The sequence below is a fragment of the Bos indicus genome, chromosome 5, assembly GCF_029378745.1.
Source record: "Bos indicus isolate NIAB-ARS_2022 breed Sahiwal x Tharparkar chromosome 5, NIAB-ARS_B.indTharparkar_mat_pri_1.0, whole genome shotgun sequence".
Classification (NCBI taxonomy): domain Eukaryota; kingdom Metazoa; phylum Chordata; class Mammalia; order Artiodactyla; family Bovidae; genus Bos; species Bos indicus.
In genome coordinates, this window is record NC_091764.1 from 63,071,356 (window position 1) to 63,084,570 (window position 13,215).

The 13,215-nt window shown below is 41.2% G+C and overlaps 1 protein-coding gene across 14 annotated transcripts in view; it reads right to left on the bottom strand.

Annotated features, from left to right (window-relative positions):
- Positions 1 to 13,215, bottom strand: part of ANKS1B (ankyrin repeat and sterile alpha motif domain containing 1B) — a 1,154,742-nt gene that overhangs the window by 156,845 nt on the left and 984,682 nt on the right. The window contains exon 1 of one of the 14 annotated variants that reach the window (XM_070789588.1): positions 10,556 to 10,781. The exons of 12 other annotated variants lie outside the window; for them this stretch is intronic. The gene's annotated coding sequence lies outside the window, so the exon portion shown is untranslated. Of the gene's footprint in view, positions 1 to 10,045; positions 10,310 to 10,555; positions 10,782 to 13,215 lie in introns of those variants that run through there. One more of the 14 variants, XM_070789587.1, reaches the window with a different exon arrangement.

Below are 13,215 nucleotides of genomic sequence, written 5' to 3' on the forward strand. Positions count from 1 at the left end.
AATTGTAAAAATGTATGTATTAAATAAAAATATATATGTAGATTCATTTTTTAAATGTATTTATTTACTCATTGAGTCTTAGTTGTGGCACCCAGGATCCTTGGTCTTCACTGTGGCCTGCAGGATCTTTAGCTGTAGCCTGCGAACTCTTGGTTGTGGCATGTGGGATTTAGTTCCCTAACCAAGGATTGAACCCAGGCTCCCTGCACTGGGAGCTCAGAGCCTTAGCCACTGGGCCACCAAGGAAGTCTCTGTAGATTCATTCTGAAAGCAGAAGAAAATTGAGTCTTCAAAACTAATAATTCATAGCTTTGCTTAAAATCAAATCTTTATCATCCTCAAACATAGATAACTGATGTAGAGCTAAAAAGCATATCTAAATCACCTTTGAAAGGCAATATTTTGTTATGCTACTGTGTAGATCTAGAAGTATAAAATCTCCCATCTTTCAAAATGATCCTTGACCTACATTTCTCACTTCATACCAAACATTAACCTGATACATTTATACTGAAAGATTTCAAACATCCGTTAGATAAGAAGAGCTTACACTGAATCTGAAGAAGTCCACACACCCACACATCTTGATTAGTACATATTCCTTATACACTTCCTAATATTTATATTCTCTCTCCCTAGGTGATCTCATCCAGGCACACGCTTTTAGGTACCACACCTATATGATGAGCACCTTTCCCCTGAGTTTCAGGCTCGTAGATCCAACCACCTGCTTCACATTTCCACATGGATATCAAGTTTCTTTGATTTTTAAAAAGCTTAAAATAGAACTCTTGATTTCTTCTCCCACCAGGGGCCCAGTCTGTTCATCACCCACCCAGCTGCTAAGGACAAAAATTTAGGCATCATCCGTAACTCCTCCCGTCCCTTAATCTTTCAAATTAATTCATCGGCAAAACATCTAAATTCTGTTTCCAAAATAGACCCCAGAATCTGATTTAAGATGGCAAATTTAAACTTCCACATAGAAGTTCCCTTCCTAAATACCAAACAGAATGTGCCCAAAAAAAGTAAATAGTAAGAAAAAAACACCAACAGTGACCAATCGAGGAAAGAAACATAAACAAATACAAATAAGCTTCAATCCTGGCAGCCAAGGAAAGAAACAGAAGATTCTGGAGCAGGATAAAGAGGCACAGTGTTGCCTGATTCCCAACCCTGTTCTCACTCCCTAGAGACGTGAGTCAACAAGACTCTGAGAATTCTCACTAATAACTCTAAATTTAGAGAAAACACATACTCAGTGAATATCTGTGTCTGCTTCCTTTCTCTACTGAGGAGTAATGGAAACATGTGAAATGAAGGAAAGGGAATAAAGGGCTGACTCCATGGAGCTGAAGGCTCCAGGGCTGCCCACTGAGATGAAGAAACCAGTAAAGTCTGACATTACCTCCAGGGTAGCTGCCAGCTCACACAGAACCCTTTAGTTAATTATATAAAGGCTATCCTTGGTATCTCCCACCTACTCCCTCCCAGTTTGGTGACACAAATGCTGATAACAGGGACATTCAGCAAAACCTGAGACGGCAAAGCCCCGGAAACCTAGTCAAGGCTGCACAGGGCATGAGTTACCTCTCTCTACAATTTCTATCTCCTTGGCAACTTCTTCAGTTCAGTTCAGTTGCTTAGTCGTGTCTGACTCTTTGCGACTCCATCGAATGCAGCACGCCAGGCCTCCCTGTCCATCGCCAACTCCCAGAGTTTACTCAAATTCATGTCCATTGAGTCGGTGATGTCATCCAACCAGCTCATCCTCAGTTGTCCCTTTCTCCTCCCACCTTCAATCTTTCCCAGCATCAGGGTCTTTTCAAATGAGTCAGTTCTTCACATGAGGTGGCCAAAGTATTGGAGTTTCAGCTTCAGCATCAGTCCTACCAATGAACACCCAGGACTGATCTCCTTTAGAATGGACTGGTTGGATCTCCTTGCAGTCCAAGGGACTCTCAAGAGTCTTCTCCAACACCACAGTTCAAAAGCATCAATTCTTCGGTGCTCAGCTTTCTTTATAGTCCAACTCTCACATCCATACATGACTACTGGAAAAACCATAACTCTGACTAGACAGACCTTTGTCCTTTTACAAAGGTAGCTTCTTCACACTTCAGAAAGGTGGACAGGTCGAGGCCATAAACCACAGCTCAAGGGGAAAATCAAACTGGTCCCTCAAAAGATGGGAAGTGATTTAAGAAGTTACTTACACTATGTCTGGGCAAAGCTCCCCAAGCAATAGCAAGATGGAAAGAAAGAAAGAAAGGAAAAAAAAACCCAGTATGGCAGATATGCAAAGAAGGAAGAAGGAAAGGAGAGAAAAGGAGAGAACAAAGGGAAGCAGGGAGAGAGGAAGGAAGGGAGGGGAGGAGGGAAGGGAAGAATACAAAACGCAGGGGTCATAACATAAGGAAGTAAATCTAGCAGAAATTTACTCAAATAAAAAGAAGGACTTCCTCACACAAACTTCCCATTACAGAGGAAAGATTTCAGTAAAAACTGAAGGTAAAGAGAGAATAATGAAACAAATGAATGAGATGAAAAGAGAGACTGTGGACCTAACAAAACTATTTAAGTACCAAAGAACATTATTTTAGAATCAGTCAATAGATTATTAATAGAAATGTCAAGAAACAGCAGACACTTATAAAAAATTGAACTACTAACCCAGAGGAAAGGTTGGAGGTAATTCACTGTGAATGCAGGTGAAAATGACAAAAGACTATAAAAAAATTAACAGATACGGAAGACAGACAAAGATGACCCCAAATGAGGATAACACAGAACATTCAACAAGACATAGCCTAGCTATGCTACTGGGCTATGAGGACAAAGAAAGAATTCTTTGGGATTCAGGCAGAAAAAGCAAACACTTACAAAGGGTGGCTTCAGATTTCACAGTAATAATGAATGCTATTCGACAATGGAGTAATGGTTGCAAAACTCTAAGGGAAAGAGAGCATAACACAAGGATATTATACTCAGCCTCGATGTTGTTCAATTATAGAAGTAACAGAAAGACACCCTGAAATATTAGGGAAAAAACAACAAAAACCAAAACTCTCAGAAGTACAGTAGCTACAAGCCTTTCTTGAAATAAGTAAGAACAAAAAGCAATTGACAAAAAAAAAAAAGCAATTGACAATGACATCTGGGCAATTAAGAGATGACTCAAAGAACTCATTTAGAAATGGAGAAGCTATACTAAAGGACTGGGAAACATTGGGTCTATTTAAGTAGAAGAATTTATATGAAATAAGCTTAGTAATTATGATTTTATGATTATAGAATATAAAGTGTTATAACATGATCAATATGAATTAATTAAAATTATTAGCTGAAGAGAAGAGATGGGCAATAATGTACTTAAAACTAGAATGTGTAGTTAAAAAAACACAATGCTTCCAGCCTTGAGGCAGATTTATTGTAAAGCTACTTAAGTTTCAAGACCCTTCACCTACATGGGTGATTTGTTTTTTCGAAGGCCTTGGGAGGGGTCACAGCAGAGCATTCACAGGATCACGTTTCTGTGAAATATACTGTATTTTCTTAAAGAGGAATCCACTCCTGCTCAAACCTCTTAACATTTTTCATTTCTCTTAATCATGACAGGATTTAATAATCATTAATCATAAGCATTTCTCTTAACCATAATGGGAGATCATTTAGGAAATAACTTGTGGTAAGGAGACCTTTGTTTGAAGTTCAACAATCATTTAGTTTTTCTTACTTTCATTTTTTTATGCTGTTAAGTATAAGAAAACAAACTTTAGTACTTTCTATTTAAAAATAATATTTCTGGTATGATCCCATTGTTGCCATTACTACAAAAGTATTTCTTTCTATCATGCATCCATTTATCAATCCCTTTGTATGTATGCATAGAAAGATTCCTTAAATGACACTAGTCGAATGTTAAAGATGATTATTTCTGGGTGGTGGGGTTTAGAGTAATTTTAAAAATTTTAATATTTTTATTATGTGCATCACTTGAATTATGCCTTATAATCACATATCAAATGTCAAAAATAATGTGGGATTATTTTTCTTTAAAAAATGCCAAGATATTACTTTGGATGGTGAGAACTACAGAGAACTGTTCTTTTCTTCTTTGTATTTTCCTGTATTTGTAGAACTTCGAAAAGCTTTTCACAATTTGACATTCTGAATCTTTCCACATCTCTCCTGTGTTTACTGTCACTCCCTAAACCAGATCTCTATCAGTTCTTACCTGGGCTACTATTATACAATAGTCTTTTATGTGGCTCCTCTGCGTCCGCTCCGGCCATAGTGTTGTCCAGTCTTCACATGGCAGACAGTGTATTCAAAGGTAAATACTGCCACACTTCGGCTTTAAATCCTCCGTTTGCTTCATGTCATTTTTAGAATAGAACCCAAATCCTTTGCCATGACTAGCAAAGCTGACCTAAGCGGGCCAGGACCTAGCCACACTGGACTGCTCTCTGTTACCCAAACAGACTGCGACTGTCCCCCAAGGGCACATGTGCATGTGGGTCCCTTTGCCTCAATGCTCCTTCCCGAGGTTTCTCTGCATGGCTCCTGCTCACCGTTCTATGTTGGAAGGACACCTTCTTAGGGAGACCTTCTCTGAACAACTTTTCGAAAGTCATATCACTGTCCTCTAGAACATTCTCAAGCACTTTTCACCCTATTATATGCCTTTCACTGTACTTACCACTGTCTGACATCTTCTCCATTTATTTATTTACTTGTTTTGTATTAACCTTCCCTCACTAAATATCTGCTCTACAAAGCAGAAACCTTGTCTATTTTGTTCACCGTTGTATCTCCTGCCCTAAGAACAGTGCCTCGAAGATAGCAGACAGTCCAAAAAAATGTCTCAAGTGAATGAATACATGTTGTTTCCAGCTTAAAAAAGAGGGTGGTGTTTGCAAATCTGCCTTTTAAGTCAGTTGTTTAGAACTCAGAATGCAAGTTCTTTCAACCAAGCCACGATATAAACAGAATTAGATATTAAAGTTAGCCCATGAACGTCCACTGGACCCATAATGGGCTAAAATTCTGTATATCTGCAACAAAAATGCTAAAAAAAAAAAAAGAAAACAACAACCATGATGAATTATCATTGGCATAATATACAATTAAAAAGAAATTATTTACTATGAACAAATTACAATTATTATTTATCTTTCATATTAGTGGAGACATTTACGGATATTGTGAAGGGGGCTTCAGATTATTTTCAATACTGTAGAGTTTTCCAGTCCAGGTTTTTATCCATATAACCCCACTTTAAAATTTATATCACTTGGCTTCTTTCATAACAGATATCACGCTATTACCACTCTGAATAGCTATCAGCCATGAGTTGGACCACTGTTTGTATCAAAAATTAGGAAAGAGAAAACTAAGAAGAGGGATTAAAGAGGTTGTGTGATTTAAAAGATATCTGAGCTAAGAGCAGTGAATGAGAGGAGAGAAAAAGTCAGTGAGGCATGGTCAGGAGAATACGGGAAAAAAAGAGTTTCTCCTGTTAGCTACCGGGCATTTTCATTTTCCAAGACAGCTTGGTTCCTGTCTGGAATAGTTCTGGGTAGGTAAAAGAAGGGACCACCAGTGTGTAAATGATGTTGAAAGTTGGGAGGGACTATTTATTTCTAATTTGAACCTTTGTACCAAATTTGGTTGGGCATAAGTTTGTAAGACTCATCTACCAGTAGGGTGAAATAAACAGCATCACTCACATCAGGAGAACTGACCACGCCTTGGGAAATATTTAGGAGGCAGTGCCAGACCTTCCACTCCAGAGAGAAAGCTGTGTTACTAGAAAACAATTTGAACCAATTATTTTTACCCTAAATTGACAGTTAAGACAGAAAAAAAAAATGTATTAAGAGCCAAGAGGTGCTGCAAATGGTCTGCACGTCTTTTCTGAAAAAATGAACCACGGAGGTAAAGAGAAGCAGCTTGTTTTTACAGTCACATTTTGTATTTCCAGAAAAATATCTACACAGTGGTCATGATTTCTAAACATCAGGAAACAAGTCTTCTGCAAACATTACACAACACAACACAAAACATACCACCTGTTGCAATTACTACTATGTGCAAGTCACGTCCAAGTCTTAATTGAAACCAAAACAGACCATAAAACTTACGGTTACCAAAAAATCATTCTAACTGAAATGTGCTACAATGGCAGGATGCTCCAAAATAATGTTATCTCTTGCCAAGAGTCTTAATTTTCACATGATGACAAAACCTCACCCTGACCAGTGTTGTGAGCGCTACAGAACTGAGTACCATTTAAACATATGGCTAAGCAGTGCTGAGACTGTGCTGGGGTCACCTACTAACTTCCGTGGCTTCAAAGGTGTCTGTCTATAGTCACAGAGGGCTTGGAACATGGAACATGGGTATCTGGACAATCTCAATGCAGCCGTTGATTTTTTCCAGAGTATGTTCTTGTGGTTAATCCTACGAAGTTTGTAATTTCAGTTTAGTTACATTAATTCCAAACTCTGAAGAGATGTATCCATAAAAGCCATTTATAGAATAATCCTGTTTTCAGATTCACCTAAAAACACACTATAAAACATTTAGTAACAGAGGGTGTCAGAACATGGGTTTTTGCTTCTTCTAGTTCAAATTTTGTATTGCTGCTCTTCTTTACATGTCCTCCTATTCCCATATGAGAAAACTACCAGTAAGTCTTAGCTCTGTAAATACCAGAATCAAGAGGTACTGCTTAAACAAAATTTTTAACGGAATTGATCTTGGATTTTCATCTAAAGACGTTATTCTCATAATTTTTTAAAGAAAAAAATGACTCAGCTTAATCATATTTTGACTTCTAAAAAAAACCATCTCATGATTTCATGAAGAAAAAGCAAAAATCAGATTAAAAAGGATGGTTTTCATCTCACACTAGAATCATAAGAAAGGTTAATTTTTACATGAAAATTTCATCTACATAAAAATAGATTTCTGGAACAATGCATTATTGACAGATGTGTAGGAAGATAAATGCACTCATGTAAATGTTCTTTCTCAAGCAAATTATTAAATATATTGACAGTGTTGCACTTTGAAAACAATCATTTTAAAGAAATTAAATATTAATACAAGAGTGAAGACATCATGGCTAATGTAATCTCTCACTCAAAGAAATATACGTGCAACACTTTTTCCAAGGCTTATTGATATTCACTGCTTTTAAATTTCATGGCTAACATTTATGCTTTGTTACTGGCTACTGTTTACGAAAGGGAAAAAAATGGGTAACCAATTAATAAATTTGGATTCTGTTCACACTTTTGTTAATTATTGGTGGCTTAGTGAGGACCTTGTACTTTGATAACTGGCAGTGGCACTTGTAAATGCTAAATCTGAATTACTACTCTAAGTCCAAAATGTATAAAAATAAACATACCTACAGTAATACAAATGTTTTACTCATTCTCCTAATTAATTTTTCTAATTGTTCATTCCTCCTGGGACATTAGCTGGCTTGATGGATATTAACGTGACATATGTTGACATTAGCATCTGGTCAAAAATAGGGACATCAGTAAACTCTACCCGGTGTTTCTACAGACTCTGCCAATGCTATAAATACTGACAATGCCCAAACATTTATTTCAGTATAATATTGAGAGAACATGTCTGCCTTCCATTTTTAGAGAAAGGATAAACCTGCTTCAAAACACAAGGTGGTCAAAAAGACTTACTCAGTAAATGATGCAATAAAAATGACTTAATGGTAAGTTGGTAAACCTCTGCCAACATTTAGGAAGACAGTAACATCACAAATGATTCTTTGCGTTTCCTGAACAATGCCTGCTAATTTTCTCTAGTTAGAATATGTACAGTAACCTCAAACAAATGCTACTATTTTAAAGAAAACCATTCCTGACATTTCAGACCAATTGTACCACATGCAGTAAATTAAAAGATAAGAAATGTATCAGAATACAACACATGCATAGAAACTCAGTTAAAACTGCAAACTTTTAAATTGATAAAAACTGTCCAGTGCTTATAATTTTAAATTGCTGACAAATAAATGCACCTACAAGGTTTTGTTAAAAACTATATATGCCCAAGTATCTTACTAGATATTGTACCATGCTGGATCTATATTTCAAAACTGTTTTAATGGAGCTCTGCTCTCCACACAGAGGCAAGATATTTTATTCTCTTTCTCTGGCCCCCTCAGGGGAACTGTAGCAATACAGGGTCTCTCAATCCTAATACACAGACATACTACCTCTCTATTGTAACTGGTTAAGAAAAAAAATATTACTTCTACTAAAAGTGCCAAAGTACATCACACAAAGTAACTCTATCGCAGTAAAATTAAGTTTCGGCAATTAGCAACTGAGGGAGAAAGTTTCTATCCTTGAACAAAGAGAGCTGACTCCTCACTGCTTTTACCCAACATCATATTTCCCCCTGCATTCTGAAGTTAAAATGTCTTTGTAACAATGCTTTTCTAAATGACAAGTCGCAAAGTCTTCCTGGGTAGCAGGCATCTGTTTCAATTTCATTTGTACCAGTTACTCCTTTCTCCTCCATCTGAGTTCCCGGAGACTCACTGTATCATATCAAGCACTATTCAGGACTGACTGGGTGGAATAAGTGAAAGGAACACTTCTGAAAAAAAGCTTTACAGTGGAACAAGGGTCAACACCAGTCATCAAAGTCTATTTTGTCACAGAGCCATCAACACCATGGACTCAGATAACCCAGCCACCGCTGGCATCTCCTGGCCCAAGCTCATCTGCTGAGTACAAAGAACACAGGTTTTGGAAGGAATGTTGGGAGGTTTTCTAATCTTTTCTCTCTGTCTTCTGGTTCCAAACCAGCTCAGAACTGGCTCCAAACTTCAATGTGAACCTACCCTAATGTAAAGTCTGTAAGACTCCTTTGGTAACTTGTGTCAACGTTGAGAAAAGTCTTTAAGTTGTACGTAAATTCTTCATGTTGCCTTCCCAACACTTTCCTGTATTTCTGTTTTTTCAGATGCTAGAGTCCATATAGCAAGTATCCTGATTTAGAAAGTGCTTAAGAATCGTTAAGGACCCCAAAGTTCACATGCCTTCAGTCTACCCATACAACATGCTGGGTGCATCTCTGCAGCTGGGGTGCAGAATTTTTAGCCTCCTGAAACTAACATCTCAGTCGCTCAGGGAGGAGAAATGGTAGCAGCAGTGAGAACTAGCCTTCCTGGCCAATCTCTGAAAATGCAAAGCCTTCCTGAGCTGCCCATTTGTTAGAGGGGCTCATGTTTGTATATGGTTGGTTTTCTTGGAGGAGAAAAAACAAAAAAAAGAAAAAAACGCAGCGCTGGCAGCATCCTTATAAAAACAACACCTTGTTTGCCTTTGGCAAGTTTTAGCCGAGAGTAAAATTACATCCAAGTTACAACCATGCAAATCGGGATTTCAAAGGAAATGTTGATCCGACCTTCACGAAAGCTGCAAATTGCAGTCTGTGTTGCTCTAATACAGCTCTCCGAAGCGCAGCATTGTAAAGTCCAAACCCACTTTCCCCTCTGATTAATCAATGTATAAAAATACGAGAGCGGGCACGCTCCACACCAACCCTCCCAGCGTTTATTTTTCCTGCTACCGCTGAAAGGTGATTCAAAGCGCACCTAGAAATTACATGGATTGGTGTGGCTTTTTGATACTGAAGACAATGACCTTTGGAAAATATCTACTCGTGAAAGTCAAGTCATTTGGAAAGACATCCGGCAATTTACCATTTTCAAACTCCTCGCAACCCAGAATGTGAGGAAAGGAAAGGGAAAATGCGCTCAACCCGAGAGGGGGAAAGCAATAACCAAACCACGTTTAAAAAAACAGCCAGCCTGACTGCAACAAATGCCCCGACAAACCCTTTCCGCAGGCTTTTTGGATTTTCCGACCCGGCTTCCCTTTTTTCTCCTGCCCCAGTCGCATCGCCACTTCTCGCCACCGCATCTTGGCGAGCGGGGGCCGCGGACCGCGGGGTAACCGTGCCCCACGCCGCCGGCAGCCACGCCGCTACTCACCCGAGCCGCTCGGCACTAGCAACGGCAGTGGCCGCGGGCTGGCAGCGAGCCGGGATCCGCGAGGGCTGGCGGGCTCCGGCGCCCGAGGACGCGGACATGTGGGCTGGAACCTCCGCTCATCTAGCCGTTGCCTCTGAGCATCTTTCTGGGCGCCCCCAGCGAATGCGAGCTGCGAGGCGAGGGGAGCGCGCCGAGGAGGGGAGGGAGAGGCTCCGAGCCTGGCCGCGCCGTGCCGAGCGCCAGGCTCTCCCTGCGAGCTCCCCGGGCCCGCGCACGCGCCCCCCGCCGCGCCCCCCTCCCCCCGCCCGACACCCCGCCGCGCGCCCTCGCTCGCGCCCGGCCCCACGCGGCGCGCGCCAGCCCGGGCGGCGGCGGCGGCGGCGGCGCGTCCTCCCCCGAGCGCGGTCTCCAGGGCGGCCGGCTGCGCTCTCTATTGTTCTGCGGTGGCTTACCCGGGGTGGGTGGCCGGGGCGGGTGGGAGGTGTCGGCTTAGTTCCCGGGAGGACTTACCGCTCAGTTGGGCCCTAAGTGCGAGAGCGCCGCGGGCTCGGGCACGGCGCGCGGGGGCTGCGGGGTGCCTAGCTCCGCTGGCTGCCAGCGCGCGGGGGCTTCCTCCCACAGCACTCGCTCCCGCTCGGAGCCCAGCGCATCCTGTGTTACTATGGATATCTCGCTCTTCGCCGCCTCCTCCTCGCACTCCGAGAGGCCGCCGCAGAGGCAGCCAGGCTGCTCCGCAGGCGCCCAGGTGACCAGCAGCCGCCACTGCCGCCGTCACCGCCGCTGGGGAGAGGAGGAGGAGGAGAAGACTGGAGAAGGCAGGTCCTGCCCTGTACGCGAGGCCACCTCGAGTTTCCTCCCACTCACCAAGCTGAGTTCACGACGCAGGAGAAGCCGCAGCCGTCCTCAGCTTGTGTGGCTGGTGGTGCCATCACCCCGAGCGACTAGCGTTCCCACTCAGAGGGCAGGGGTCGGCCCCCAGTAGCCTCAGAGGGTCACAGTCAGACTTTGAGTAAGATTTTGACATGATTCGAACACTCCTTACCCCCACCCCTAGTTGCCACAAAAGTTATCGTTGTACTGCTACCAATAGTTGTAGAAACTTCCTGTGGCAAAGGTTTCCTTTCAAAATTATGCCAATTAAATGAAGTTCGTCTGACCTTAAATGACAAGGTTTTTTCATATATATATATATATATATATATATGCCAATGGTGTTTCCTTGCCATAATAAATAAAAATAATATGTGGCTTACAGACTGTTTAATACCGTAACATCTGAATGAACATATCTGGCAACCCACACTCTTCAGTTCCTTGTTGTTTCAACCGTTCTATCCAAAACCGTGATCCCACTTAGTCTGGGATATGAACCACAGATTCACACAGAGGATAACTAATGTCTGAACACAAGGTAACAGCACCCAAACAGTCTGTGGAAAATAGATTGGAAAGAAGAAACTTTAAGATAAAGTACTTAAGGAAGTGTATGACATTATGATGAACTCCAAACAGTTCTCAAAATCAGCCTGTTGTTCAGGGCACGTTTACTTTCTAAACTTTTTGAGTATCCGTTTTTCATCTTAAAACCAAAAAACTACGATTTTGATCATTGCAAAATGCCACACTGAAACAGAAATGTTAATTTTTAAACGTTAATCAATTTTTAAGATAAGTAATGTTTGCACATGCACACTCAGTTGCTCAGTCGTGTCTGACTTTGCTATGGAGCACTTACTTGCTGGGCATCTGTGAGTTATCTCCTTGAATTCTCATAGCTCTATGAGGTAAGTTTTATTATTATTCTTGCTTTACCGATGAAAAAGGCTTAGTGAGATCTGCAACCAGGAGGTATAGGACAACATCCACTCTCTTAAACAAGAAACACGAGACGCCCACCGGTTTGTTTACTGTCATGTCAATTTGGGCTTCTCTCATAGCTCAGTTGGTAAAGAATCTGCCTGCAATGCAGGAGACCCAGGTTCAATTCCTGGGGTCAGGAAGATCCCCTGGAGAAGGAAATGGCAACCCACTCCAGTATTCTTGCCAGGAGAATCCCATGGACAGAAAAGCCTGACAGGCTACAGGCCATGGGTTAGCAAAAGTCGGACATGACTTAGTGATTAAATCACCACATTTTCTGCCTTGGTGAAGTTCAGGCCATAGTATTCTCTGAAGCCACCCCACTAGCAAAGGACGGGGTTAGGATAGAAACTCATGCCTGTTAGTATCCATAGTCATATGGAAACTATTTCTCATTTCCATAAGGGGTTCATGAAGCTTTTTGATTGGAATGTCTCCTACCTATAGAAAGTGAAACAGGTTGAAAACAGCTGCCTTCCTGACTGGTATACTCTTTACTGAACATGACCTGCCTCCTTGCCTGGGGCATCTTCAAATGTCTGTTTTCTGAGATCAGCAAACTTTTGATGGGTTTGGAAGTCAGGCCTTTTAGTTCTATTTCTCACTCTGCGATTGAAACGCATGTGACTTGAAGTGGAATAGGCACTTTCTTGGTTTCCCAATCTTGCAAATAATCAAAGAATGACATTTCCCAGGGCATCATCCTCTTCTCAATATTGTTCTCTGGTAACAACATTGGGCTTGCTCAGAGATGTCATTTGTTAGCAGTGAACTGCAGGCTTTTTGGAAGGGAATTATGCTATCATTTTTGTATTGTGTCGAATCCTCTGTACTCTAGAATAATTGGGGGCTGTAGGCCGTTTTGTGTCTGAAACACCTCTAGAGAATGATGGAAATCGAATTCTCTGTCAGTATTTGTGCTTGACTAATGAAAAGTCTTCTTGAGGGAGCTGGGAGGGAAAGTTGCTGTCCAGAGTGGCTGTCACTGATGCTCCATTTAGCATAATCAGCTCACACATTAAATGCTATAGTCCTGGAAATTAACTTCAGTATGGCAGTAATGAAATTTGGCCATGACCTCCAGGTATGGGTATTGAAACATAAAGGTCTTTTCAGTATAATCTCCTACTGGTTGGGGTAAAAACATTAAATAATTCACAGAAGAATGACTTTTTACTCTTTGGCACTAAATAGCCCTACTTACAGTTGAAATTTTAGACATTTTTATGTTCTAGAATAGCATAAAGGATGTAAGAGATCGTCTTCCGAAACTCTCTCATATTGTAGAAAAGGAAATTGATACTTAGAAT